The 26,393-nt window shown below is 35.4% G+C and overlaps 1 long non-coding RNA gene across 2 annotated transcripts; it reads right to left on the bottom strand.

Moving 5' to 3' along the window:
• Positions 1-6,077: 6,077 nt before the first annotated feature.
• On the bottom strand, positions 6,078-26,016 carry LOC126763525 (uncharacterized). 2 transcript variants are annotated; one of them, XR_007667628.1, is made up of 3 exons: positions 25,466-26,016; positions 11,747-12,133; positions 6,078-6,711 (listed from the first exon to the last, which is right to left on the bottom strand). It is a non-coding gene; the product is annotated as an uncharacterized LOC126763525 (long non-coding RNA). The 2 variants fall into 2 exon arrangements; XR_007667627.1 differs by having other exon boundaries at positions 25,504-26,006.
• Between the last annotated feature and the right edge of the window lie 377 nt (positions 26,017-26,393).

The raw sequence follows: 26,393 nt of genomic DNA, 5'->3' as shown, positions 1-26,393 counted from the left end.
GTGGTCGTGAGGACATAAATAACGATCTACATGTGGGCCAATCAAAATCAGTGATCACCGGAAATTCCATCGAAACTGTGTGTGAATTCATCAAAAATTATCCGAAATCTTCATTGAAATTCATGGAAATGGAATTGAACATCTCCGGAACATCGATTTATCGCATTTTGACCGAACATTTGGGCTTACGAAAGGTATGTGCACGGTTTGTTCCGCACAAATTGACTGACGACCAAAAATTGCTCAGAATCCGTCTCAACGATCGACGCTTGTGCCCGATTATTTGACCGAAAATCACATTTTAACCATTAACTTCACCTGATGGCACCGTGCGACTTCTTCCTTTTCGGAAAAATGCATTTGCCCATGAAAGGAAAGCGTTATTCAGACGTAGAGGCCATTGAAAAGGCTTGCACCGGTATACACGCAGCCATATCGGCCAACGAGCTAAAACACTCGTTCGACATGCTTTTGGACCGTGCAAAAAGCTGTATTGAAGCAAAAGGAGACTATTTTGAATAAAATAAATTGATTTTACCGAAAAACCAATTGTTTTGTTTTTTTTAAGTCCTGTTTACTTTGGAACGCACCTTGTATATGCCAAACAATGAAATTTAGAGGTAAATCATTTATGGATTCTGGAGTTTTTCGCGGAAATTAGCTGGCTGTACTTCGGCGGATCGATGATATAATGCGTGGCACAGCTTATATTCATATTTTGGAGGACTCAGTTACACAACATTTGGATCTATACGGACCGGAACGTGAAAATGGAGATATTTTTGTGCAGTAATTCAAAATTAATGATTGTTGAATTTTGGGATCAAATTGTTTAACTCGACTCGTTATTGCTTCTGAAAGCAAATATAATAGCTTTTTGAATGTATTTGTAATTTGTCATGTACATAATGTTTAATAAAATTTGTAAGGATTAATCAAAATGTTGGTATTTTCGTGAACAGTTTTGTCCTTTACTGTATATATTTGCACACATATAGACTTATTCAATCTGTAAATCTAATTATTTATAAACCGTTTAGCTGAATGAAGGAGTGGGACAAAGTTTTTAAATAAAATTTCAAGTTTCAAGCAATCAGCACAAGCAGCTAGTGCAACATCTGTAAACTCAGTCCGCCTACTGACAAAAGTGGCGACAAAATACAGACATCAGGCAACCAGTGAAGCGGAAAAGTAGAAGCGCTTCGATGCCCACTTGGTAAAAGAAGGAAAAGAAGTAGAGAGTAAAGCAGTCTGAATACAAATGCATATAATGGGTTATGCCTCTGTGTTTATGGTTGACAAGTGAGGGTTATTGGGTCAACTGTTAAGTGGCGAAGAAGGAAATCTTTCTTAAGGGCTATGGAAACGTTGTTGACTTAGTTAATGAGAATAGCCGAAAATGTACATCATACTGATAGCATAATGTATGTATTTGCATGCGGCTTTGTGTGTTATCAGAGTTAATCCTTAATATGAAATCTTTCGAGGTCTGCAAGGAATTAAGAATACATTTGCAATTAATAAAACATATATATATATATATCTGCACTCGTAAATACAAAATTATATGTTGCAAAATATTTTTGGACAAAATATATATAAATATATTAATAATATATACGACACGATTTCGATGAGATAACTAATATATCAGATTTAACAAACTTTAGCGGCGCTATATTCATTAAGTTAAATTTCAACCCTAATATTAGTTGTTGAAATAGTTGGAGTGGTTGTGGTCCGATTTTGCATAACACTAATAAGTGCTACAAAGACGAAACAAAATACTACGGACTAAATAATATTCAAATCAGTGCCAAATCGAGCGTATCGTGGCAGATGAGATAGACGCATGCCGGAAGACATAATGATATGTAAAAATGAGGTATTTCGTTCAGACCGCGTCACGGATTGATTTACGTATCACAGGACTGAGGCGGCAGATAATCCCGCATTGTTGTTTATCGGAATCTAAAAATAATTTTATAAGCATAATCAATTCTCGCGTTTTGTCAGTCATCAAATTTTATAAATTGATCTTTCCAATGCTCAAATTTGAATTATTTGCTTCTGAAAATGTCAATACTCAGTACTTTTGCTGCTAATACACAATTTATTTTCCCTATTAAACCTCGGGCAACACCGAGGAGCAAATCTAGTTCTTTATATGATGAAACTGTTATTGAAATGGTAGCGCTTAATTTTTAATTCAGTTTCATCTTTATTGCAATTTTCATCCACTTCTTCATGTAGAAATTATTACAGTGTTTTTTGGTAAAGTCGTCTTGACCTGCTCAGCAAACATTTGTTTTCATTATAAATGTCTTTCCAATGGTCGTGCAGAAATTACAAATCGACAGTCTCTTCTAGACTCCGGCCCGGAATTAGAAAAATAAGTATTACTCCAGATTCTCTCACTCTCGTCGATCCAGTAACAAAATAACCCATCAGATCTTGTGCTAAATCAATGATAAAGCGATATTTCTTGTGAAATCGCTTAATCTGATAAGTTTATGATACAGACTTCGTCAGACATTTTGAATCGAATTAAATGTTAACAGTAATTGTACGATTTTTTCAACACTTTATTCTTTGCTTATGCGTATTCAATAAATGAGTCAAGGTGATTACACATAGCTCACATATATTTTTGTTCTACTATTGCTCTTATCACGCAGTCTGCACCATTGGAAATTGGAAGATTTCTAACCTTTACCCTTGCCTTAATTGCTATAACTTAGGTTTTCTTCTTTTTAGTATATTAAAATATTTTTTAGAAACCGTTATAAAAAAAACGTTATTAACTGAGTGTGCGACGAACGCTGCAAGGCAGGTGATGCAAAGGACTGGGGCATGATGCTAGAACAAATAATTTTACGATACAATTGCTGACCAAAAATTTTCATGAAAATATATTACGTTGATTGACGCTGCTTCATTTTTGAAGCTGTACGTTTACCGGCTTACTTAACCATTAACCAGAACGCGACTATTCGTGGCGTACGTTCAATGTGCTTCATCTTTTTCGTCTCCCATTGTCTTTTGCTGATGGCAGAGATTCCGCCTCAGTACCATTCTTTATTCCTTTCATTAATACTGTACTCTCATTATCATTGTTTTGTGGTTTTAACGCTATTCTTGGACCGAAGGAGTAATTTTTGCAATAATGGTAGAAGACGATAGTGAAAAGTGGGTGCCATCTTAGTACATAAAATGGACCATGAAATTAAGTATCGGCGATAAATAAGAAAATCAGTACTTTGGGTTTTGCTGTTTTTACTTTTATTACATTAATTTTTACTTTATTATTCTACTTTACTTGTTTCTATGGATAAATTCTCTGTAGCTCGCTCTCCGTTAGTTCTTGATCTTGGGTTCTATTTGGGTAGGACGGTTTGCAACAGTGCAAGGAGAATCGTGAAGAGAAATTCTGAATTGGTATAATTTTTTCTATCGAATGCTTGCGAGGTTTAATATTTTTTCCTATATCCTCATGGTAGTTTACTTTATTTTACAATTTTCTACCTTATTTTTTCTTCATACTTTTGAACTTTGCTAGTACGGTTCTTATTGCGGCTTTTATTGTGGCCATTGATAAGCTGCATAATGAAAGTAATATTTATCTGATTAAAAATGGAACGCTCAGCAGGTAATTTTTTTAGAAAGAGTAATGAAATTAGCGTATTTGTAGCGTATTCCTTCATAAAAGCCGAGAAAAACTTGATTTAATGTCACTCATACGCAACGGTGCACTCAGATTAAATCCAATAAATTTTTATGATTTCATAGCACAAAATCAACGAAGTGAGAAAATTATAAAACACGAGGTAAGTTCATCACATTTCACAATAAAACATTTATTAAAATAATTGGAGACTCACGCCTTATTTAAGTAAAAGTAAGAAAATTTGTTAAGAAACAAATGTTAATACAGATTTTTCCATTGAAGGAGCTTAATTTTAAATGTTATGCAGTTTCCTATTAAGCCCGCAACGTTATTACGTTTGTCCTCAAAGCTTCTTAATACCATAGTCTATTAATTACTCCAAAGAACAAAAACACATTAATGAGTCTTTGCTCCGTTAAATCAATTTACTTTAATTAGAACAAAATGATCTTACAACTAGCAGTCCGGTTTTCGATGCTTACCCCCCTATAAAGAAGCAAAACAGTAAATATCATGGATGAGTTTAAGCTGTGAAATTGTGACAACTTATTACAAGCAGGTACATATTAATTCATGAAACATTGGGTATGAAACATTAAGTAGCGGTCCATGGAACTACATAGTAACTTGCACAATTCACCCACATCAGATAACCAAGCATGATTTTAATAGAATACAAGAATGAAAGGATTAGGGATAGGGAAACATTCAGGTACAAAAAGTTTTTAAGTTATATGTTATGATTCACACAAGGGGACTTGTTTAGATCTTGGTGATAAGGTGGCCTACTAGATAATATCATATACCAAATTTGGTTGATATCGGTTCAACAGATCCTGAAATATGGCTTTTGACCAAGATGTTGGCGGTGCCACGCCAGCTTGAAATTTTGATCCTTTTGAAGCTCTTTTGTATAACTCCAATTGTAAAATTTAATGCCTGTGGAGTATTTACTTATAGATGTAACGCACTTTTAGTTGTTTTTAACGGAACCGTGATACGGGAAGTCGGAAAGTCATTTAAGGAGCTCGACTCGTCATTAAACATTCATTATTCGACAATCAAATTTTCTAATTTATTAAGTTATGTTTTAGGCAATTTAATTTATTCATTAACGTCACATAAGTAGTTAAAAATGTATGGTACCGATCTTGAATTTCACATAGCTCCTATTCTACAAAGTATATCTATACCTTTATTCTTTTACAGCGACTATGGGAGCACTGTTAATCTCGCTCACTACTTATTTATAACAAAAATGATATTCTGATGCACTCGTTTAAGACTTTGAACTAAGAAGTATGTTTAAAAACATTTTAAATTAATTAAAATTAAATTATTAATGCACAGGAAACCCAAAAATTGTGTTGAAAATTATATCAAGCGAATATATTGTTTGGCGAAGGCAAAAACAGCAAATAAATTTATAAAGTAAATAGTACCTTATTTCAGCTACACAAACCTAAAACTAATTGCTTGGTATTGTTTGTTAAGCAATTAAAACAGAAACATGATATATACCAAGTAAATTTATTTAATAGGTAAAACCGCGATGAAAACCATCCCCGTAGTTAAAAAAACTGTTTTTATAAAAAAATTGTTTGCATTTAATTACACTAGTTTGTTTGTTAGTTCCAGGCAAGTTAATGTTCATTTAGTCTGTTTTTTATACTATTGTATCATATTATAGTAGTTCAGTTCATCTAACTGATTTTTGTATTTGCGAAGACGTATAAAGTGTCATAGCTACCATAACCAATGAATTAAGATACATAACAGTAATTTACTACACCGAATGGCTATAACCTGCTTGTTGAAATTTTCTTAAAATGGTCGTGGCCCACACTCTAAATGGTTTAATGTACATTTCTTTTAGATTGCTAAAGCTATCTCTTCCAAATTTATTGGTTAGAAGTATTTTTAGTTTTATACGCTGTGAAAAGGGGTAAAATCAAGCAACAAACGGTTATATTGAAAACTACTAAAAGTGCCAAAGCTTGCTGAATAAATGCGCCAGAACCATTAAATTTCACAACTAAGATGGAGAGGAAAGGATTTATAGGACCAAGTAAAAAATTTTGACAATGGACACCTCTCACTTTAATATGATGTATATCTCATTAACTAACTGACGAATCGACCAACCAACCCAATAGGTAGGTGGTTACTCAAACATCCTATCATACACTGTGAATATGCGTGACAACCACTCCTACTTCCCTTATAACAAAACTTTGAATTTCAGCTCATTCTTTCAACTTGTGTATACAAATCAAACCCGAATGAATACAATGTGATGAAACTTTGTACAATTGTCCAAATCAGGCTATAGATTTTCAAGTATGCAGACACTAAATATCTGGCAATGTAAAAGCATTTGGCTTATACCGAATTCAATACACATTTACCATAGTTCTTCCTTACATGTTTTTTATTCAAATATTACAAACAACTTATGTATGTGTTTATAATCTTAGCTAAATGTTGACTTGAAAATATTTAACATGCATTGCTTTGTTTTTTTTTTGTTGTTGTTGGTACTGGATTTCTATGCCAATCTGTTAGTTGTACACTCTATTGAATCTTAAAGTCACACATGGGCGTTATTTATTGCAAAAATTGTTTTAATTAAAAACTAATTAATTCACATATAATAAATATAACTTCTTTCAACGAAGATATGTCTACAAGTATATGTTCATACATAAATACGCACATACTATGCCTGTGTATGTATGCTTGTACATCAATGCCTATAAATTTAAAACTTAAATTGTCCCAATTTTCCTCTCTGATAGGTGATGCTGGTATTGCCGTGTCCGGTGTCAGCGGCCACATTGTTGCCGCCAATGAGATTCATCTCCTTGATACGCTATTTCTTTACAGTGGTTGCACAGTAGCGCAAAAATCAAATTGTATGTAAATTATAAAGTAAACGAGCGCAATGATGCAAACGGCAATCGTCAACCAATGAGGAATAGATACAATGCCGGCTTTTGACTATTTGTTGTCGGGTGCGCCAATAGCAGCAATTAAACTCTTGCCTGTAAAAGGGAAAAAGCAGATACATAATGACAGATTTTAGTATAATGAAAACTTTATTTTTAATAGTTTCTACATGAATCGAAAGTTAGATATAATAATTTTGTGGTATTAGATTTTTAAATCACTTCTATATTCCCAAAAATCTATAACTGATGGCATCAAAAAAAATAATAATAACTTCTTGTTGAAGTATTATAATAATTTTTTTTCTAGCTAAACTGTAGCTGTAACTTCCAAAAGTAATACACGAAATTTGTATCTGTTAATAAGAAAGGGAAATTATACTAAACCCTTTTAAATAATCCTTATTTCTTCCAATTTTATATTTCAAACATGAAACCCATAACCCTAAGCACCTTAATTTTTCATAAAGCTGAGCTATAAACGATATAATGCTGTATATGACGGATTTATGTTAATTTTATATGTAAGGATCCCCTCCCTTTCAACATAACGGTATAAGAGGGTTAACGAAAATATTTGTTCTGAGAGAATTCGAACGATTTAGCTCAAGCTGTTGGGGAATATGTATATTAAAACTCTTAAGGCTGGGATCACTCCTTTTTAAAAATCCTTCAAACCACATACCACTATCTAATCCTATACATTGTACTATATAACATATAATATTGTGGAGCTTAGTTGAAACATTTTATAAGTTTTTATTTAGCGACATTTTGTAGGCTTGCAATCTTCATCATTTATATATACTATACATATCCATATCTACCTCAATTTCTTCTAAGTGAAAAAAATAATAAGTAAAGTAAACTAAACTGTGGGACGGCATTTCAAACTCCTTACGTACAGCAGCTATCGAAACCATTGGTTTTCGAAAAATGCAAAAGAACAGGGTAATGCTCGAAAATTCTACGAAAAAATGCGGCGGCTTACACAAGGTTTCAAGACCGGAGCATACTCTTGTAGAACCCCCAATGGTGATCTAGTCATCGATGCCCAAAGCATACTTAAATTATGGAGGGAACACTTCTCCAACCTGCTGAATGACAGTGACCGTACAACGCCAGGAGAAGGCGAATACGATTCCCCAATCGTTGACGATGGAGCAATCGTTCCATTGCCCAACCATAAAGAAGTTCGAATACATAGCAATTACCCGCCTGAAGAACAACAAAGCGGCGGGGGCCGATGGCTGCTCGGCCGAGCTATTTTAACATGGCGGCGAAGAACTAATAAGGAGAATGTATCAGCTTCTTTGCAATTTAAGAGTGATCTGCCCAATCCACAAACAGAGAGACCCCGAAATCTGAGCCAACTACCGTGTGATAAGACTCCTCAACATCGCGTATAAGATTCTATCGAGCGTATTGTGTGAAAGAATAAAGCCCACCGTCAACAAACTGATTGGACTTTATCAGTGTGGCTTTAGACCTGTCAAATCAACAACCGATCAGATATTCACCATGCGCAAAATCTTAGAAAAGATCCGTGAAAGGAGAATCGACACACACCACCTCTTCGTCGATTTCAAAGCTGCTTTTGACAGCATGAAAGGGAACTGCCTCTATGCAGCGTTGTCTAAAATTGGTATCCCCGCAACACTAATATCGCTGTGTAAACTCACGTTGAGCAACACCAAAAGCTCCGTCAGGATCGGGAAGGACCTCTCCGAACCGTTCGATACCAAACGAGGTTTCAGACAAGGCGACTCCCTATCGTGCGACTTCTTCAATATGCTGCTGATGAAAATAATTCGAGCTGCAGAACTTAATCGAACAGGTACAATCTTTTATAAGAGTGTACAGCTACTGGCGTATGCCGATGATATTGGCCTCAACACACGCGCCCTTAGTTCTGCTTTCTCCAGACTGGACCAGGAAGCAAAGCAAATGGTTCTGGTAGTGTCATCAAACAAACAGTCGTCGCACTCGCGACTTGGCTCCTACTTCACTGTTGATAGTCATAACTTTGTAGTTGTAAATAGTATCGTATGTTTGGGAACCGGCATAAACACCACCAACAATGTCAGACATCAGAAATCCAACGCAGGATAACTCTTGCCAACAGGTGCTACTTCGGACTGAGTAGGCAATTGAAAAGTAAAGTTCTCTCTCGACGAGCAAAAGCCAAACTCCATAAGTCACTCATAATTCCCGTCCTGCTATATGGTGCAGAGGCTTGGGCGATGACAGCAACCGATGAGTCGACGTTGGAGTTTTCGAGAAAAATTCTGCGAAAGATTTGTGGTCCTTTGCGCATTGGCCACGGCGAATATCGCATCCGATGGAACGATGAGCTGTACGAGATATATGACGACATTGACATAGTTCAGCGAATTAAAAGACAGCGGCTACGCTGGCTAGGTCATGTTGTCCGGATGGATGAAAACACTCCAGCTCTGAAAGTATTCGACGCAGTACCCGCCGGGGGAAGCAGAGGAAGAGGAAGACCTCCACTTCGTTGGAAGGACCAAGTAGAGAAGGGTCTGGCTTCGCTTGGAATATCCAATTGGCGCCACGTAGCGAAGAGAAGGAACGACTGGCGCGCTGTTTTTAGCTCGGCTTTAATCGCATAAGCGGTGTCTACGCCATTAAAGAAGAAGAAGGTAAACTAAGCTATTGTGCTATGTAGCAACATGATGCGAGTGTATAAATGAATCAAAAAACTTTCTGGATTATCACTGAAAGCATATGCGATACATAAAATGTTATTATTTTTTGTACTATTCATAGATAGATTACAAAGAATACGAATAAATATAGCTGTTTTTGCCTTCTAAAGCAAATTTAGGACTTCAATGCGCTTTTGCTCCATGGTAGTTCTGAGAATCACTATTTAATAACTTAAAGAATACCTATGTAACTCAACTATTCAGTGTCCTCTCAGCTTTACACCATTAGACGTGGCAAAAACCGTGAAGCAGGCTATAAAGATATTCCAATATCCACAATATTCAATTATTTTAGAATGAATTCGAAGTCAATGAAAAAGAGAGAAAATAACGAAGAAACGAGATTAAATCAGTATGACTGACGTGTTACAGGCAGCCGGTCTGTATGCGCTACATATTACTTATTATACTTTAATGAATACAATATCGGAAAATACACTGCCTTTGCCGCGTTCGCTCATCCGTTTGAACGCAATGCTATTCATGATGTTGTTCATCTGCGTAATCTATATGAACGGTATATTATACTTGTATAAAATTATTTGGCATAATTGCTATTCAATCAAAAATCTATCAATCGTGTTTGAGTCTTCGGACACATTTATAAAATCTTTATAGCAATTTTTGCAACTTACGTGAGAATAAGGTTTGCATTTTTTATAAAACGGTTCTCTGCCACTACCGCAATGCAAAACTAAAGCTTCTCAAACCCTTTTCTTCGTGCGTTTTTGCTTAGTCTAATGTCACTATTTTGAGGTGTTCGAAAAAATTTGAAGAAATGAACAAAAAAGAAGTAAGTGGCAATTAGAAATAAATTGTGACATTGTAGGTACTGAAATTACGACTACCAATACGGGCATACTACTGAATAAAAGTCAAGTCAAAGTTTTGGTGCAGCCAAATTGCAAGAGTTTCAATACCTCCATGCAGTTAGTTTATGGCCGCTAATGGTTTATTGATGAGGCTGTCTGGTTAAACGAACGCTTTACCATGTTTAGTATATAACTTAAATTTTTTAACAACAACACTTTTCGATGGCTAACTGCAACAAACTTTATAAGCATTCTTCATTTCGGTCAAATAAAAAATTGCAAAATAACCAAAATGACAGCGTGAACAAGCCATAAGCATCGCTTCGGTGGTTAGTTTCTTTCTTGTTGCTATTACTATTACAGCTGCGGATGCTGCTATTTCTACCCACTTGCTGTTATTTATTGTTGATGGCGTGGCAAACTCTTAGTTTCACAAAATGTAAAGTTTAGCTATGCATGTACTTATGTATATATATACGCGACATTACACAAGCCACACACAATACGATTTCACCATTTATTCTCAAATACAGAAAAATAAATTTAAATAACAACAAGTTCATAACTAAAGTAGGGAAAATGTATCATTCACCCAGCATGCACAAGCTTGGCACATGTCAGTATATATAAATCTAAGAAATTTTTAGATTTAATTTTCTTATATTAAAGCTTTGTTTTAAAATGCGTGGGAAGGATTCCCATTTTGCCTCCTGTGGTTGCTTGCGATACCCTCAATGAAACCTAGAGTTAGTCGAATTTATCTATTACAAAAAGGAAATTTACATTCTAGTGCAGAAAATTGGCTTTCCAAGGAGAAATATTTTGTTTCAGCATTATAACAACCGAAATATAAATACAATGGAGTTAAATAAGGATGTAGTCCACATCCTAAATCTTGCAAATAAGTGTGGAAGAGCTATGGAAGAGTGAGCTAGCCGCACATTTTATACACTTGCACTTTGCAAGGATCAAAGCCGGCTGAAATGCTTATACATAGGTGATGGCAAAATTTTATATTAAACCTGAACTTTGGCCAATGTATGTGATAAAAAGCCAACTGGAAGATCGAGAAACTTTACATTAGGTATATGGAGCTAAAAGAAGTGTTGATCGGATTCAAACCATTATTGACACAAGACCATTATTTTGAATGCTGGACTAACAGTATAAAAATGTTTAGTGCGTATTTCAGCTTGCTATTATGAAGACTTGTAATGATGTGCATATTTGTTTAAATATAAAACAAAATATTAGCAAAGAGGTGATAAAAATTAAATCTAAGTATTAGGGAAAAGGCATATCGTAGATTTGGAAAGTCTCCAAATCTGGCTCAAAGGTTTTAATTATATTCTTGTCATATTAAGTTATCTCAGGCTATGGCTTCATAACTAAATCTGAAACAATCAACTCACTAGATTTATGATCAAGTCAATAAATTCAAAATGTTCGTTAACAACGATAATATACGGATTTTTTTCTATTGATTCATCCTTGTCACAATAGGAAATATTTATACTGCCAAACGGAATTACAATACTCATGGTATTAATAAAGTTTTGATTCCAATTCTACTACAATGCGCACACGCACCTGTACAAATTTCTGCAAACGTATGCATTTTACATGGCGAATATACGTAAATATTCCCAATTGATGCCCGACATCTCGGGCAATAAGACGACCAAGTCCTTGCAGTAATGCTGAAAGTTGTCATTGTCATACAATGACGGTTGCTACCACATAATGTACAGTTCTTCGAGAGACGATTTGTGTGTGCTTCTCTTGAATCCACAAGTGCCGGTAAACGGACGCACTCGGCGGCCAGCATCATTACTCTATTCAGTCAGTTTCACCATGGTGTTGCTATCAGCCACTTTGTGTAATTCAACCTTCGTTCGTCGACGTAAAATTTTTATTTCGGCTGTGAGACCTTCGATTTTCACCTGTCGGCAAATAACTGAACGGTAAGTGCATCATCTAAAATAGAGAAAAAGATGAAGAGATGAATGAAGGCAAATATTTTCAACTATAATCAAGTAAGTGCAGGTATGTTTGACTGTAGTATCTACGCGTAGATTATTATGTTGATGTGAGTGTGTATGGACGCACTCGGCGGAGAACAGTCCGCTTAATGATGCGAAATTTAATGGTTGATTTAAATTGTGAAGCTGCAGAAAATTCTATTGCATCAACGACATGACGTATACGTAATACTTGTATATAAAGGTTTCATGTTGTAAGCGGCTGTTATGTATTGCAATACAACACGTACCCACGAAAATTTGTTATCCAATTAATTGCTGTTTTTGTTGCCAATTACTCACAGTTTATACCTTACGCCAGGACTTGACGACGGGCTTCTCTTAACGAGTGTTTTCGTTGTGCATACATACGCATACTACTTAAATACCACTTACCTATGTAGGTGTATTTTATGAGGATTATACTATGTTTTCAAACCAATATATGAATGATTCTTCGTTCAGTGAATGATTTTCCACAAGCTTAATATTAATCTAACTCATTTTTCAGGTACACATCAATGCAGTAATCAACAATATCGATAAGTAATGAAGACAGTATTAGTACATTAAACGATGTGCACCAAATTCGAATAAGGAATAATCAGTATGTCCGTTATAAATATTTATTAAGTTGTCCGTTATTTCTCAAACTAATTGTTTTTATACCCGTGCAACCAGTTGCTACAGAGTGTTACAATTTTTTTCACCTAACGGTTGTACGTATAACTTAAAATTCAGCCGGATAGATATAGGGTTATATATAAGTATACATAAATGATCAGGATTACGATAAAATTTAAAATCCTGCCTGTTTATCCGTCCGTTTGTCCCTCCGTGCAAGCTGTAGCTTGAGTAAAAATTGAGATATCTTGATGAAACTTGGTTTTTTAGTACAAAAAAATTTGGAGTTTGTAGATGAGCGTCATCGGACCATTGCCACGCCCACAAATCGCCATTACCCGAAAACCTTTAAAGTGCCATAACTAAGCACTAAATTAAAATATAAAACAGTAATTCGACACAGGGCATCGTAGTAGCCGGGGACACCTGTGGGCAAAAAATTTTGAAAAATGAAATCATATGAAAAGCCCCCTCACATATAACGGTACTGTTCAAAACTACATAAAATGCGACAAATCAATAACTAAATGCGTTAGAAATATAAAAATTTGGTATGACAAGACTTTATAGGGGCCGCGGTAAAATTGGACTATGGATGTGGCACTGGTCACTTTTTGGTGACATCGCATATCTCGGGACACGACTGACTAATTTGGTATGTATTATTATTTTCATATTCCTATATTACATTATGAAAATGAGCAAAATCGGACAATAATTCCACCCACTTCCCTAATAGCATAATTTTAAATTCCACTTGATTCGTTCAGTTTCATGTAAACAAATCAAGAAGCAGTTCATATGACGGAATAAAACTTTGCGCGAATAATGTCTATATTGTGTGCCATGTTATGACCAAAAATAGTTTAAGTCCAATCAAAACTGTTTAAGCTCCTATATAGCGAATATTTAGACCCCGGCATCTATAGTTGACTTTTGATCGAAAATGTCGATCAATGTGTCACATACATATATAACTGAAATTAAGGGATATTTCTTCTCTCATAGCGGAATGACTGTATGCCAAAAATGGGTTTAATCGGACCAATACTTTTCTTAGCCCTCCCCTTAATATAAAGATTTTCGAACTTCCGGGTGACTGGGTACCGCATACATATACATATGTATGTATATCGGCCTATATGTGAATTATCCCAATAAAAATAAGAGAGCGTGTTTTCCAGTAAATCTTTTTACATAAAATGAATACAATTGGGCGAAAGCCTCCATATAGCTCTTATCAGGATTTTCGAATATCCGCCTGACCTTACGCTATATGATTAGTTTTTTAGTATGTGACATCTTAAAAGCATGTGGTATTCGGAAAAATAGATAAAATCTGGTCGAGACAACCCCAACTTCCATCTACTACATATAATGGTTTTCGCTTTTCTAACAAACCTTATATGTCTGTCACTATAGGGGTTATATATATTAAATGAACATATAAAATTGCTTGGATTTCGATCCTCAGGTTGACGTTTTACACTATAAAGTACAGGATTTGTTCGGAAAGCAATAGGACTGAGTCGATTTAAAAAATTTATTGAACCAATCGTTAATTCTTTAAAAACTTTCAAAATAGGCTCCTTCTGCATTGAACATTCTCCGAAATAGCCTTGAGAGCAGAAAATGCAGCTTTCGTTAGAGCAGAGGTACGCGATTAAATCCTGTGTGAAACTCGGTAAATCTACGCACCTCTGCTTTAATGAACGCTGCATTTTCTGCTTGCACCACTCACGGAAACACGACGCGCGAAAATATTTGTCCTGACTCTCCAGGTGCTCGGAGACAACTGACCAGCCGCTCATTCGTTAGCTCTGAACGCCCTCTATCGAATCCAGTGGGTGCGCGCAAGTTATAATATAGTATACATAAATTATACACGATTTGATATATTAGAAATATATATATTTTATTAGAATTTATATGTAAATCAATTGACATTGCTAAAAATTATGTTGTTTCTCCTTTCAAGTCCAATACAAGAATATGAGTATATGAGTAAGAAATAAGAATACCAATATGAAATATATAACCGTAAATAAATTACAAATGAGAGTGCTTAATTCTAGAGGTAATTTTAAAGATATATTACAGAAAAGGATGTTGATGGAGAGTTGAAAGAGAGATAAAACTTAGGTACAAAAAGTAATGTTAAAAATAATAGGGTGAATATTACAATATGTAGCTCGCACGCTCCGAAACCCTGTATTTCCCAGTCTTTGATTCTTGCAGGTTTCCAGGGTATAAAATGTTCGGTTCCACAGGAACTTAGCCCTTCCTTACTTGTTTCCGATAAAATAGGTTTCCAATCTAAAATAACCTTTTATTTTCTTTTTTTTTCAAGTTTGACAAGTTGAACGTTATTTTCTATAAAACGTTCGCAAAAGAACTGACGTCCACATATTCGTTATGGGAGGGCTTAAATAACTTTGGTTCGACTTGAACAGTTTTTAGTCTGAAAGCGGCTCCAAGGCACTTCCTACGAAAAATATTATATGGATTGGTTCCTGATTTGTATGCTGCGAAGTGAAAGAATCTGATGGTATTTAAAATTGTTTTATATGAGAAGTAGGCGTGGTTTATGTTTGACATTGTCCATTTTCGCACTGCAGTGTAAGAAGATATAAAACTCAGTAAGATCTCAGTATTAAAGGGCACATATGGGCAAAAAATTTTGAGAAATACCTTTTTTACCATTTGGACCAGTTGTAAAAATTCGTGAAAAAAGATCCGGTTTACAGAAGAAAAATTCTTTTTTCATCAGGACAATGCACCGTGTCAGAAGAGCATTTTGACCATGGCTAGGATCCATGAATTAAAGTTCGAATTGTTGGAGCATCCACCGTATCCACCAGATTCGGTCCCAGCGACTTCCATTTGTTTCCAGAACTCAAAAATATATACGTGGCAAGCGTTTTTCATCAAATGAAGAGGTCACAACGGCTGCTGAAGTGTATTTTGCTGACCTACCAGATACTTACTATGGGATCCACAGAATGGAGGATCGTTGGAGCAAGTGTGTTAATGTTCAGGGAGATTACACTGAAAAATAAAGTGTATTTTGAATCATAAAATTTTGTTTTTCTTATCAACTTATTGCTCAACCTGGTAGTGGTACTCTTAAAAACTTCTAAAAGCCCAATAAATCCATAAAAAACTATATACACCAGAAACATATATGTACATAAATGTTATGCGAGGGCTTGATTGCGAAATCTCATATTTCGGGACTCGACCAACCGATTTCGACTACATTTAGTTCGTAGCATTCTCCTAGGGCGAAAATGATAGGAATCGGACTAAAACCACGCCTATTTCCCATATACCTACATTACTCTACACACACATAGTGAGTCGTTTTACTAACAAACTGTATGCTGAATATATCGGTCAGTGTATGAGTTATGTATGGTAAATATATAGTTGATTGGATTCCTATCTTTTGGTTGACGTTTTACACCTTAAGGCATTTCCCTGGCTTTGATTATTGCGAGAATTAAAAGTGTTCGGTTGCACCCGAACATACCTCTTGTTCTTTTTACTTGTTTCTCTTTGGTCTAAAAAACTTTTAAACTTTTTCCAAAAATTATGAATTTCGGTACAGTGTGTTATGTAGGGGTCGGCGTATGAGTAACCTTTTAATAACTACGTTTACGAACGTGAAATGACGTATACAGAGCTCAATATTTGAGCTTTGGTTGGATTAACTAAACAATGCAAAAGAAAATTTATGCAATAACTGACCTGATAAATTACTATCTATCATAAGCTGACGCATTTGGTGTGAAAAATTTAGTGAGCGCTGTCGGTGGGTTAATGGCTTACGAAAATTTATATTGTAATATATACATACTTATATAGTATAATTGCAAAATTAAACAATATATTTTCACACATTTTTTAATAATTTATGTAGTATTTTTATTTTTCTTATTTTCATTTTTATAAAAACATTTGTTTTAAATGTTTATGTAATTGCAATAATCATAAAAACTGTCCTCTAGTTTCGAGTACTTTTGCAGACGTGTTTTTGATATGTTAGAATATAACGAAATAAAATCGGGTCTTGTTATGATTTATCTTGTACATACAGTTTCGTAAATTTTCTAAAACTACTGATTATTGTCCCAGTTCCTATTTTCTTAGTTTTTCATTGCTTACAACACAGTTGCAGATAATTTTATCTGCTATTATTTTTCAAAACTTTACATTAAGACCTAATAATTAGGTAAATGTGGGCTCAGTAAAGTATTGACTCGATTCCACCAATTTTTGATACACAGTGGTACAATTGCCAGGAAATGATTCTCTCCGAATTTTACATTCATATCTCACACAATGAGCTATATTTTCGGTCAAAAGTCAACTATGGGTAGGGGCTTGAACAGTTTTGTTTGGATTTGGAAAATTTTTGGTCACAGAATCAAAAAGGACTCAAAATTGTGTTATATGGGAAGTAGGCGTGGTCGGTGGGTGTTCTACAGTGTTCAGTATTTGGTAATTTAGAATATGTTAACACTAAACTTATTAGAGGACAGGGCTACGCCCACTTTTTCTATATCCTAATTCTGTGCTGAGTTACGGATTTTTATAGGTTTTCGGTTAATGGTGATTTGAGGGCGTGACAGCCTCAGCTAAGCTCATCTAAGATTTTTTTTTCTACTTACATAGAAACATGCGTAAAAAGTTTCATTGCGATATCTCAATTTTTATTCAAGTTACAGCTTGCACGGATGGACGGACAGAGAGATAGACAGTACCGGTTTTCAACTTTTCTCTTCATTCTGTACTTGTACAAATGTTAGATGAACAAAAATATTATATTCTGTAGCAACAGGTTGCAAGAGTATAAAAACTGTAATTTGGTACAGGGTATCGCAGTAATAAGGGGCACCTGTTGATTAAAAGTTTTAGAAAAGTGAGCATGGCCCCGCCTTCTAACACTGATAATATGGTATCTTTGTGCCAAGACTGGATAAAATTGGGCCAAAACTTAACCTAGTCCTCATATAGCAAACATCCGAGTGACTTTACTCCAAATGACAGGTGATAATGGTATGTATGAGGTACCATTTTAAATTTAAGGGAACATTTTATTAGTATGTGGCATGTTAATAGTATGTACTATTGGCAAATATAGATAAAACTACTTCATACCAACTTCCAAACAAACCTTATATCGAGTATGGTTTATTGGTCAGTGCATGAGATATTGCTTAGATTCCGATCGTCTGGTTGAGATTTTACACCATGAGGTATTTTCCTGGCTTTGCTTCTTGCAAACTGCAAAAGTGAAAAATATTCTTTTGCACCCGAGCTTAGTCGTTCCTTACTTGTTTTCTTTATTTTGACAATTTCGTTTTTCCGTTTTTGTCTCTTTGTTATTACTCACACTCCATACATTTTGGCCCAACAAGCACAAAATATGTCAGTTAGTGTCAGTGGGGCATTTTTGTCCGTAATTTCTTAGATAACTGCGACAATACATATACTTAGTGTTAGCGTAACGGAAATAAAAATGTCATAGTGGTTGCTTTTTTAACGTTGGGTTGTTTTTTTTTGTAGTTTCTATATTTATATGATTTTGCTTTTAGAATTTCACAATTTTTTTAGCATTTGTTCCCTTTTTTGTGGCAAAGTTTAGGTGTAACTGAATATTTCATACAGTTGCTATTTGTAAGATTCAAAGCCTAAAGAACACCTTCAGGGTAGGCAAAACTTTATTTTTTATAAAAAATTTTGCGAATGAATTATTCATATTCCGCGCTTAACCATTATTATGTATAATAAGGAAATTGATAAGACATACTACTCTTTTAATAGGTATATTGGAGATAAGTATAGTAGTGACCGATTTTATTTATGTTTTGCATAACTATATACTCATTACTAACATAAAACAATGCTCTCTGAGTTTCATAAGGGTACCTTACAAGTCAACCGCATGATTGAAAATCATCATATTAATTAATATGGGGCTGGAATAAGTTTTCATCCAATTTTATTCATTTCACCACCAAAAGAAAAACAAGCCCACTCAATAAAATTATTAAATATTCACACGTTGGCCGATGTTTGCGGAAAAACAGCCGGAAGTTCGAAAAGATTTCTGTTAGTTATATGGAGGCTAAGGGAACAATTGATCCGATTCAACCCTTACTACGGCATACTATTATCAGAAAGTGACAATCTCTGAAGTCTATAATAATCTATCTCTATAATATGATCGATATTGTCGATGAAAACTTCGCTTGCTTGTATAGGGTTTATCCGGAAAGTAATAGGACTGAGTCGATTTAAAAAAAAATTATGAATCAATCGTTTCAATTCTTGTGCTTCGATGCAGCGCTACTTTCAAGCATTGAAGTAGTAAAGAAGGCATTCTCTGGAATAGCTTTGAGAGCCAAGGTGTATGCTGCTGGGATCCTATTTGTCGTCTCAAAATGCATCTTTGTATTGGGATCATACTCATAGATCCATGACTCTTCACCTGTGATTACGTTATTCCAAAATTGCCGGTCACTTTCACATATGCTTAAATTTTCTTGGCAGATTTCCACTCGCCGCAATTTCTGGTGGTTAATGAGCACTTTTGGGACCATCTTTGCGCACACCCTGCGCATGTTCAACCACAGATTTTGATAAATTTAAAATCTGGCCAATTAAACGACCACTTAGTCGATGGTCTGAGTACAAAACTTCAGTTTAGAACTTTGTTTGTCCTGACTCTTCAGGTGCTCGGAGACAGCTGATCAGCCGCTCGTACGTTAGCTAGGAATTTCCTCTACCGAATCCAGTCGCTGCGCGCGCGCTCCAAAGTACAGTTACGGCGGAAGAAAATCAGTCAGGACAAACCCTGTACCATTTCGGGTGTAAAATTATATGTCTGTAGCGCATTTGTTTAAAGGAATAAGAATATCGCACTATTATTATTTAAAAACAAGTAAGAAAAGGCTAAGTTCAGGCGCAATAGAACATTTTATGCTCTTGCAACTTGCAAGGATCAAAGCCAGGTAAATATTATAAGGTGTATAACCAATCACATAGAGTAAAGTCAAATTCAAGTCGAAAATCTTTATATATGCTATATAGGGGCTAGGCCACGTTTTCTCTCAAATATATCCACACTGTTACTAGTAAAATACTCTGTCCTATTTTCATTGGGATAACTCACATAAGTATTAGCCTATATATGCGGTACAAAGTCACTCCGAAGTTCGAAAAGTCAAATAAGGTACTGGGTCCACATATTCGATATCTTGGGGCTTGAATAGTTTTTATTGGATTTAAAAATTTTTTGGTCAAAGGGAGATATGTATAATAAACTTGTTATAGGACGGTGCCACGCTCTCTTTTTCAAAAGTTTTTACACAAAATTGTCACTTGCTACTGAGAAGCTTAATTACAGCTTTATATTTTAATTTCGTGCTTAATTATGGCATTTTATATGTTTTCGGTTAATGGCGATTTGTGGGCGTGGTAGTGGTCCGATTATGTCCATCTACGATATATTTTGTTATATTAAGAAACCCGCATACCAAGTTTCATCGAGATATATCAATTTTTCTCAAGTTACAGCTTTCACGGACGAACGGACGGACAGTCCAACAGTCAACCGGATTTCAACTTTTCTCGTCACCCTGATCATTTCTATATATATAACCCTATATCTATCTCGATTAGTTTTAGGTGCTACGTTGCAAGAGTATACAAAAATTTTATGGGGTGTGGGTTAGAATCTGAATCTAAATAATTTGTTTTTACCTTGTTTTGAGACAATGGTCCAATTCCGTCCATGTACTAATCACAAGAATGTTTTAGGATTTTTTTTTCCAAAATTGTAGCACTTTATTCACGAGTACGTTCTGACTATGAAACTAATTTTAAAAAATATGAGAGTTAAAACTCAATTTCGAAAATCTTACTTAACACAGTGTAGGTTTCTTCATTAGAAACTAACTTTTTCTGTCTTATAATTTTACATATATTAACTAAACAAATTTTTATCAACAAAGATGACTTTAGGTAAGTGTCTTATATGAAGTACTGTGAGGTTGAGCGAAATTTTCTGAATAATTTAATTTTTTTTAAAGAATTATATCTGAACCAACAGTTTCCTTTGAAACGAAAATTCACCACATTTAAGTAAGAGGAAAAGTATATGAGAAGAAGAAAACTGTAGCCGTAAAGCAAAGAAAACTTGTGATGAATGGAACCCTACAAAAAACTTTTGACCGTAGTGTTGTTGACGCCCACCACTACCTCTGATGAAAAATTAAGCTCTTGACACTTTGTGTTGGCATGCCTTAATGAGCGGTACAGCAATGTACTATGTATTTATCATCATTGAAAATGGACCACCGCACTTAAAAAGGATTTCCTTCTTTTACACAAAAATGCTGGTTTATGCATTTCCTTCCTTCGAAATTTTGTCCATGCTTTCTTTAAGGATTGTTTTTCGTGGATATTCTTTTTGCTTTCAGAATTTAATGTTCAGCATGCTGAAAGGAAAGAGAATGCACAATTGCCAGTCTTCTTTAGAGGTGACCTTGGTAAGATACGACAATTGGTATTTGAATGTAGCAGTTGGATTCTGAACCAAAGAATATCTTCTGTGCTGTTACCCGTCTTAGAATATTGTTTCATACTTCATTTTTATCCTTACCTTAAACCCTTTAAATATTTTTGTATTATATTAATAACTATCGACATCATCGAAAAGAGAAAGCTTACAGTTCAACCGACTTAAATTCTTTGCCCGTGATAAAATTACTAATATACATACATAGTATACATAAGTCATTGTGTTTACCCAATATCTAAAATTTATAAAACCGTATTCGTGGATCTGTAAATATTGTAAGGTAACATTTAAGAATAGTCAAACCTTTAAAGCAAGCTTGTCTAGCGCTTAATTGCCTTTATTTATTTAGAAATTACATAATTACAGAACAAAAGCTAATACATTTTTTTAAAGCTGCTTTAAGCTTCACATCTACTATAGTTCTGAAAAAGCTTTTGCTTTTATAATTTTTTATCTAATTTATTCTATCTTATTTATATCTATTTATTTTATGTTAAAGATTAATAAAAATTTAAAATTTTGGTTAAGTAGTTTTCATCACAATGTCCTTTTAAAGGTTTTTTGTTGATTTTGATTTCTTGCTTGGTATTCAAATGTGTTTTACTTTCCTGTTTCCCGTCAGCTGACACTGATATATTGCTGCGTTGAAGGTGAACTGTTGCTGGCCTAGCATTTCTAAGGTTAGTTAAGTTGCTTTTAAGCTGTTGCCAGTCTGCCCCATGGTGCTTCCAAATCATAATTAATTATAGTGTGAGTTGTTATGCAGAAAACTATTGTTTGCTCTATTGTAAATTTTTTAAGGTTTTTTCGAAAAGAAATTTGTATGTATTTGAACATGTTACAGCTAAGCAGATTTCATTAATTTTCTCAAAATATGCAAAAAATAACAAGTAAGAAAGATCTAAATTCGAGTTTAACCCAATATTTTCGAAATTAAACTGTAGTACATTCAATATTACACGTTCATATAAATTTGTTAAGATATCTTACATATGGGCAAATATATACAGTATAAAGGCATCGGTGTACATATATGTAGTGCATTCGGCGATTTTTACGAAGAGTGAGGTTTGCAAACGCAGGGCAATGATATAGCATGCCAGATTATTGCTACAGCATCCTCGCAGCTATTGGTTATAGTTGGTATCTTAATTATTTCCCAATAATGGACTATGACTTTCTTCTGTGAAAAAATATTGTATTTTCTCCTAAAGAGTAACAAAAGTATACATAAGTATTGATAAAATTTATAAAGTTTTGTTGAGGCGGCTCATATCAACTCCAGCCAAATTGTATGGTTGTATGGTATAAAGTATAACTACCGTGCTGCTTTAACCTCATTTAGCAAAAGTTGGAAAATGGAAGGAAAGTGTATATATAATATATCCATATCTCATTTTCTTCCACTAACTTTTGACATCACCACGTAAGTACCAATAGGACAGTCCTTCTTTAGATTAGAAAGGTCTTGCTGTCGCATGGTTACAAATCAGTGCCCACTGAACTCAAACACTTCTACTTTAAAAAAACAAAAGTGAACTGAAATACGACAGAAGAGATGGACACTGTGACCAAAGATGTCTTCTTGTGAGCACTTGGAGCGCACCTATGTATATGTAGTAACGCATTTTTCAATAGGAACGCTACAAAAGTAGAACAATAGGGAAGGAAAACCTAAATCAGTCTCTCAAACGTCGTTCTAAAGCATTGGATATCACTGCTTCGTATTTGTGGCGAATTTTGTGAAAAGATCTTGGCCTACATGGATACAAGATCAAATTGACGCAAACACTAAAGCCGGTTGACCACCAGAATCGTCATATGTTCGTAAATTGGCTTGAGCAACAACTTGAAAATGATCCGGATTTTCATCGATTCGGCTCATTGCTGGCTGAATGGCTGCCTCAATAAGCAAAATATGCATTTCTGGTCAAGCAGCAATCCACATGTACTCCATGAGTCACCATTTCATCCCGAAAAAATTACGGTAATTGGGCCGTCCTTCTTCCCTGATGATCAAGACCGGTACGATACTGAGAATGGGAGTTCCTAATGGTCAAGAATAACCGAATATTTTTGGCCCGAATTGGATGATATGGATTTAGACAAAAAGCCACCTAACAGATAAATCATGTTGTGATAGACGGAAGAGGTCCTAACATTTACCCGGCCCACTGCCTTGTTGAAGCCAAGATACGAACCCGGCTCTGTGCCGCAGTGGAGAGAAAGCAGCCTGTCTACCTCTCAACGTTACACGCGATTTGAAGAGAGAAGCGACACGCATTTGAAGACAACAAAAGAGAGAGGCTGAAATGCCTGAGTACGAAAAGCTTAATAAGCTGGCCGAAAGGGTAATGCTTGAAAATTCTACGAATATATGCAGCGACTAACAGAAGGTTTCAAGACCGGAGTGTTCTCTGGAAGAACTCCCAGAGGTGTTCTAATGATTTATGATCAGAACATACTGAAATTATGGAGGGAGTACTTTCCAATCTGCTCAATGGCAGTGAAAGCATAATACCAGGAGATGGTGAACTCAATTCCCCAATCGATGATGATGAAGCGTACGATCCATTGCCGGACCATAAAAAAGTTCGAATAGCAATTTCTCGTCTGAAGAACAGCAAAGCAGCAGGTGCCGAGAAACCCCACCATCTGTGCAAACTACAGATGATAATCCTCCTCAGCATCCCATATAAGGTCGGATCTATCGTACTGTATGTAAATATAGACCTAAAAAATCAACAACTAACCAGATATTCACCATGCGCCAAATCTCAGAAAAGACTCGTAACACATACCTCCTCTTCGTCGATTTCAAAGCTTGACAGCGATAAGGTGCTGCCTTTATGTAGCTATGTCTGAATTCGATGTCCCCGCAAAACTAATACGACTCTGTGGACTGACGTTGAGCAATACCAAAAGCTCAATCAGGATCGGAAAGGACATCCCCAAGCCGTTCGATACCAAATGAGGCTTCAGACAAGGCGACTCCTTATCGTACGATTTCTTCAATCTGGGGCTGGAGAAAATAATTCGAGCTGCAGAACTAAATGGAAAAGGTACCATCTTCTACAAGAGTGTACAGGTGCTGGCGTACACCAATCATACTGATATCATTGGCCTCAGGAACCGCGCCGTTAGTTCTGCTTTCTCTATACTGAATAAGGAAGGAAAGGAAATGGGTCGGGTAGTGAACCAGGAGAAGAAGAAATATCCACGTCAGCTTCAAAATTCAGAGTACTTTTGCCAACGCCAACAAATGCTGCTTCGAACTTAGTAGGTAATTCAGAAGTAAGTTCGGCGAACAAAATCCAAACACTACAAGTAATACATCATCCCCGCCCTGCTATATGGTGCAGAGGCATGCGCGATCAACATCTGATGAGTCGACGCTACTAGGTTTCGATAGAAAACTTCTGCGGAAGATGAAGTTCTATAGTTCTTTGCGCATTGGCAACAGCGAATACCGCAGTCGATGGAACGATGAGCTGTGCGAGATATAAGATGACTTTGACATATAGTAGTTGAGCGAAAGTCCGAATTGATGAGAACACTCCATCTCTGAGAGTATTCGACGTCGAGGCAAGCAGAGGAAGAGGAAGATATCCACTTCGTTGGTAAGACCAGGTCGAGAGGACCTGGCTTCGCTTGGAATTTTCAGTTGATGCCAAACAGCGAAAAGGAAGAACGATTGGCGCGCTGTCGTAAACTTAGTTATAACCGCGTAAGCGGTGTCTACGCCAATAAAAAAGAACAAGAACTGAAATTATTCCAATGCGTTTCTGTGAAATTTCATGTTAGCATGAAGATAGTAGATCGGTAAATTATTACATACTTCCTTGACGACAGGGTTCAATAGTTTCGTCGAAACGTTCCCAGGATAAAATGTTCGATCCTTTTGCTTTTCGACTGTTTGATAGAATACTAAGAGCAGTGCAGATAACTATAATTGTAGTTACTTTGATCTTTTATCAGAACAATTCAAGTATTCTATTAAACTTTACATTTTAAATCAAAACTATTTACTCTTTTATATGATTTGTCAATTTTTGTTTAACATACTTCACATACGTTTCCATGTACTACACAAGATATAGATTTGTACTTACTTTATGTATTTCGTTTGGCATTCAATATTACACGGATTGTTTTGTTCTCATTTCATATCAGCATATTAGTTTTCATGGTGAACATTATTTGAATTAATGATAAATCTTGTTCACAACACTATATCAGCATTCTTATTTATTTTAAATAACAGTGGAAAATCCAGTCATTTTATTTAATAGTATTTTCTATATTACTTCCGCTGCCTCAAGACTGTCGAGGCGGCACACTCGTTCGTACTAACAAATTAAATACAATGAATTTGGAAAACACCGCTCTTCATTTTGCATCTATAAGTACACCATCAATAAATTTTCGTAAATTTTGGTGCAAAGTCAGTTTTGTTTACAAATTACGCACGGTTAACGGAAACCATTATTGTCGGTCCTTTAACAGCGCACACGAGTCTCACTTCTTCCACGTGCTCATCCGTTATAGTAAGCGTTCTAATAAGTACTAAAAGTACCTTAGAAAGTCATCGTTGCTTAAACCACGAAAAATTCGCATTCATATGATACTTGTTAGTGTGTGTGTTTGCTATGTTCACGCGTCCACTGGATGCTATTTACATAAGTTACGCTGCTTTTTGTCAATATCCACTGTGCCGAAAGCAAATGAGTTTTGTAACATTTTCGTGCTGACGAGCTTGATTCCGGGCTCAACTCTGTACATTCTCAAATAAATACAACACTCTCCCACAGACAGTGTAGTTTTTAGTGCTTTACAGACAGTCATAACATAACTGAAAGTCCGGGTAGAGGAAATAAATATGAAAGAGAGCATCAATTTCAATTACCTTATGGCTATATTTCCTCTCCTATTGACCAAAGCCACCGTTCTGCACCAAGTCCCTTGAATGTAGTAAAGTTTATAACACTTTGTTTTCGTTACT

Source organism: Bactrocera neohumeralis, chromosome 6 (assembly GCF_024586455.1).
Source record: "Bactrocera neohumeralis isolate Rockhampton chromosome 6, APGP_CSIRO_Bneo_wtdbg2-racon-allhic-juicebox.fasta_v2, whole genome shotgun sequence".
NCBI classification, from domain to species: domain Eukaryota; kingdom Metazoa; phylum Arthropoda; class Insecta; order Diptera; family Tephritidae; genus Bactrocera; species Bactrocera neohumeralis.
This window is presented reverse-complemented; position numbering and strand designations above follow the sequence as displayed.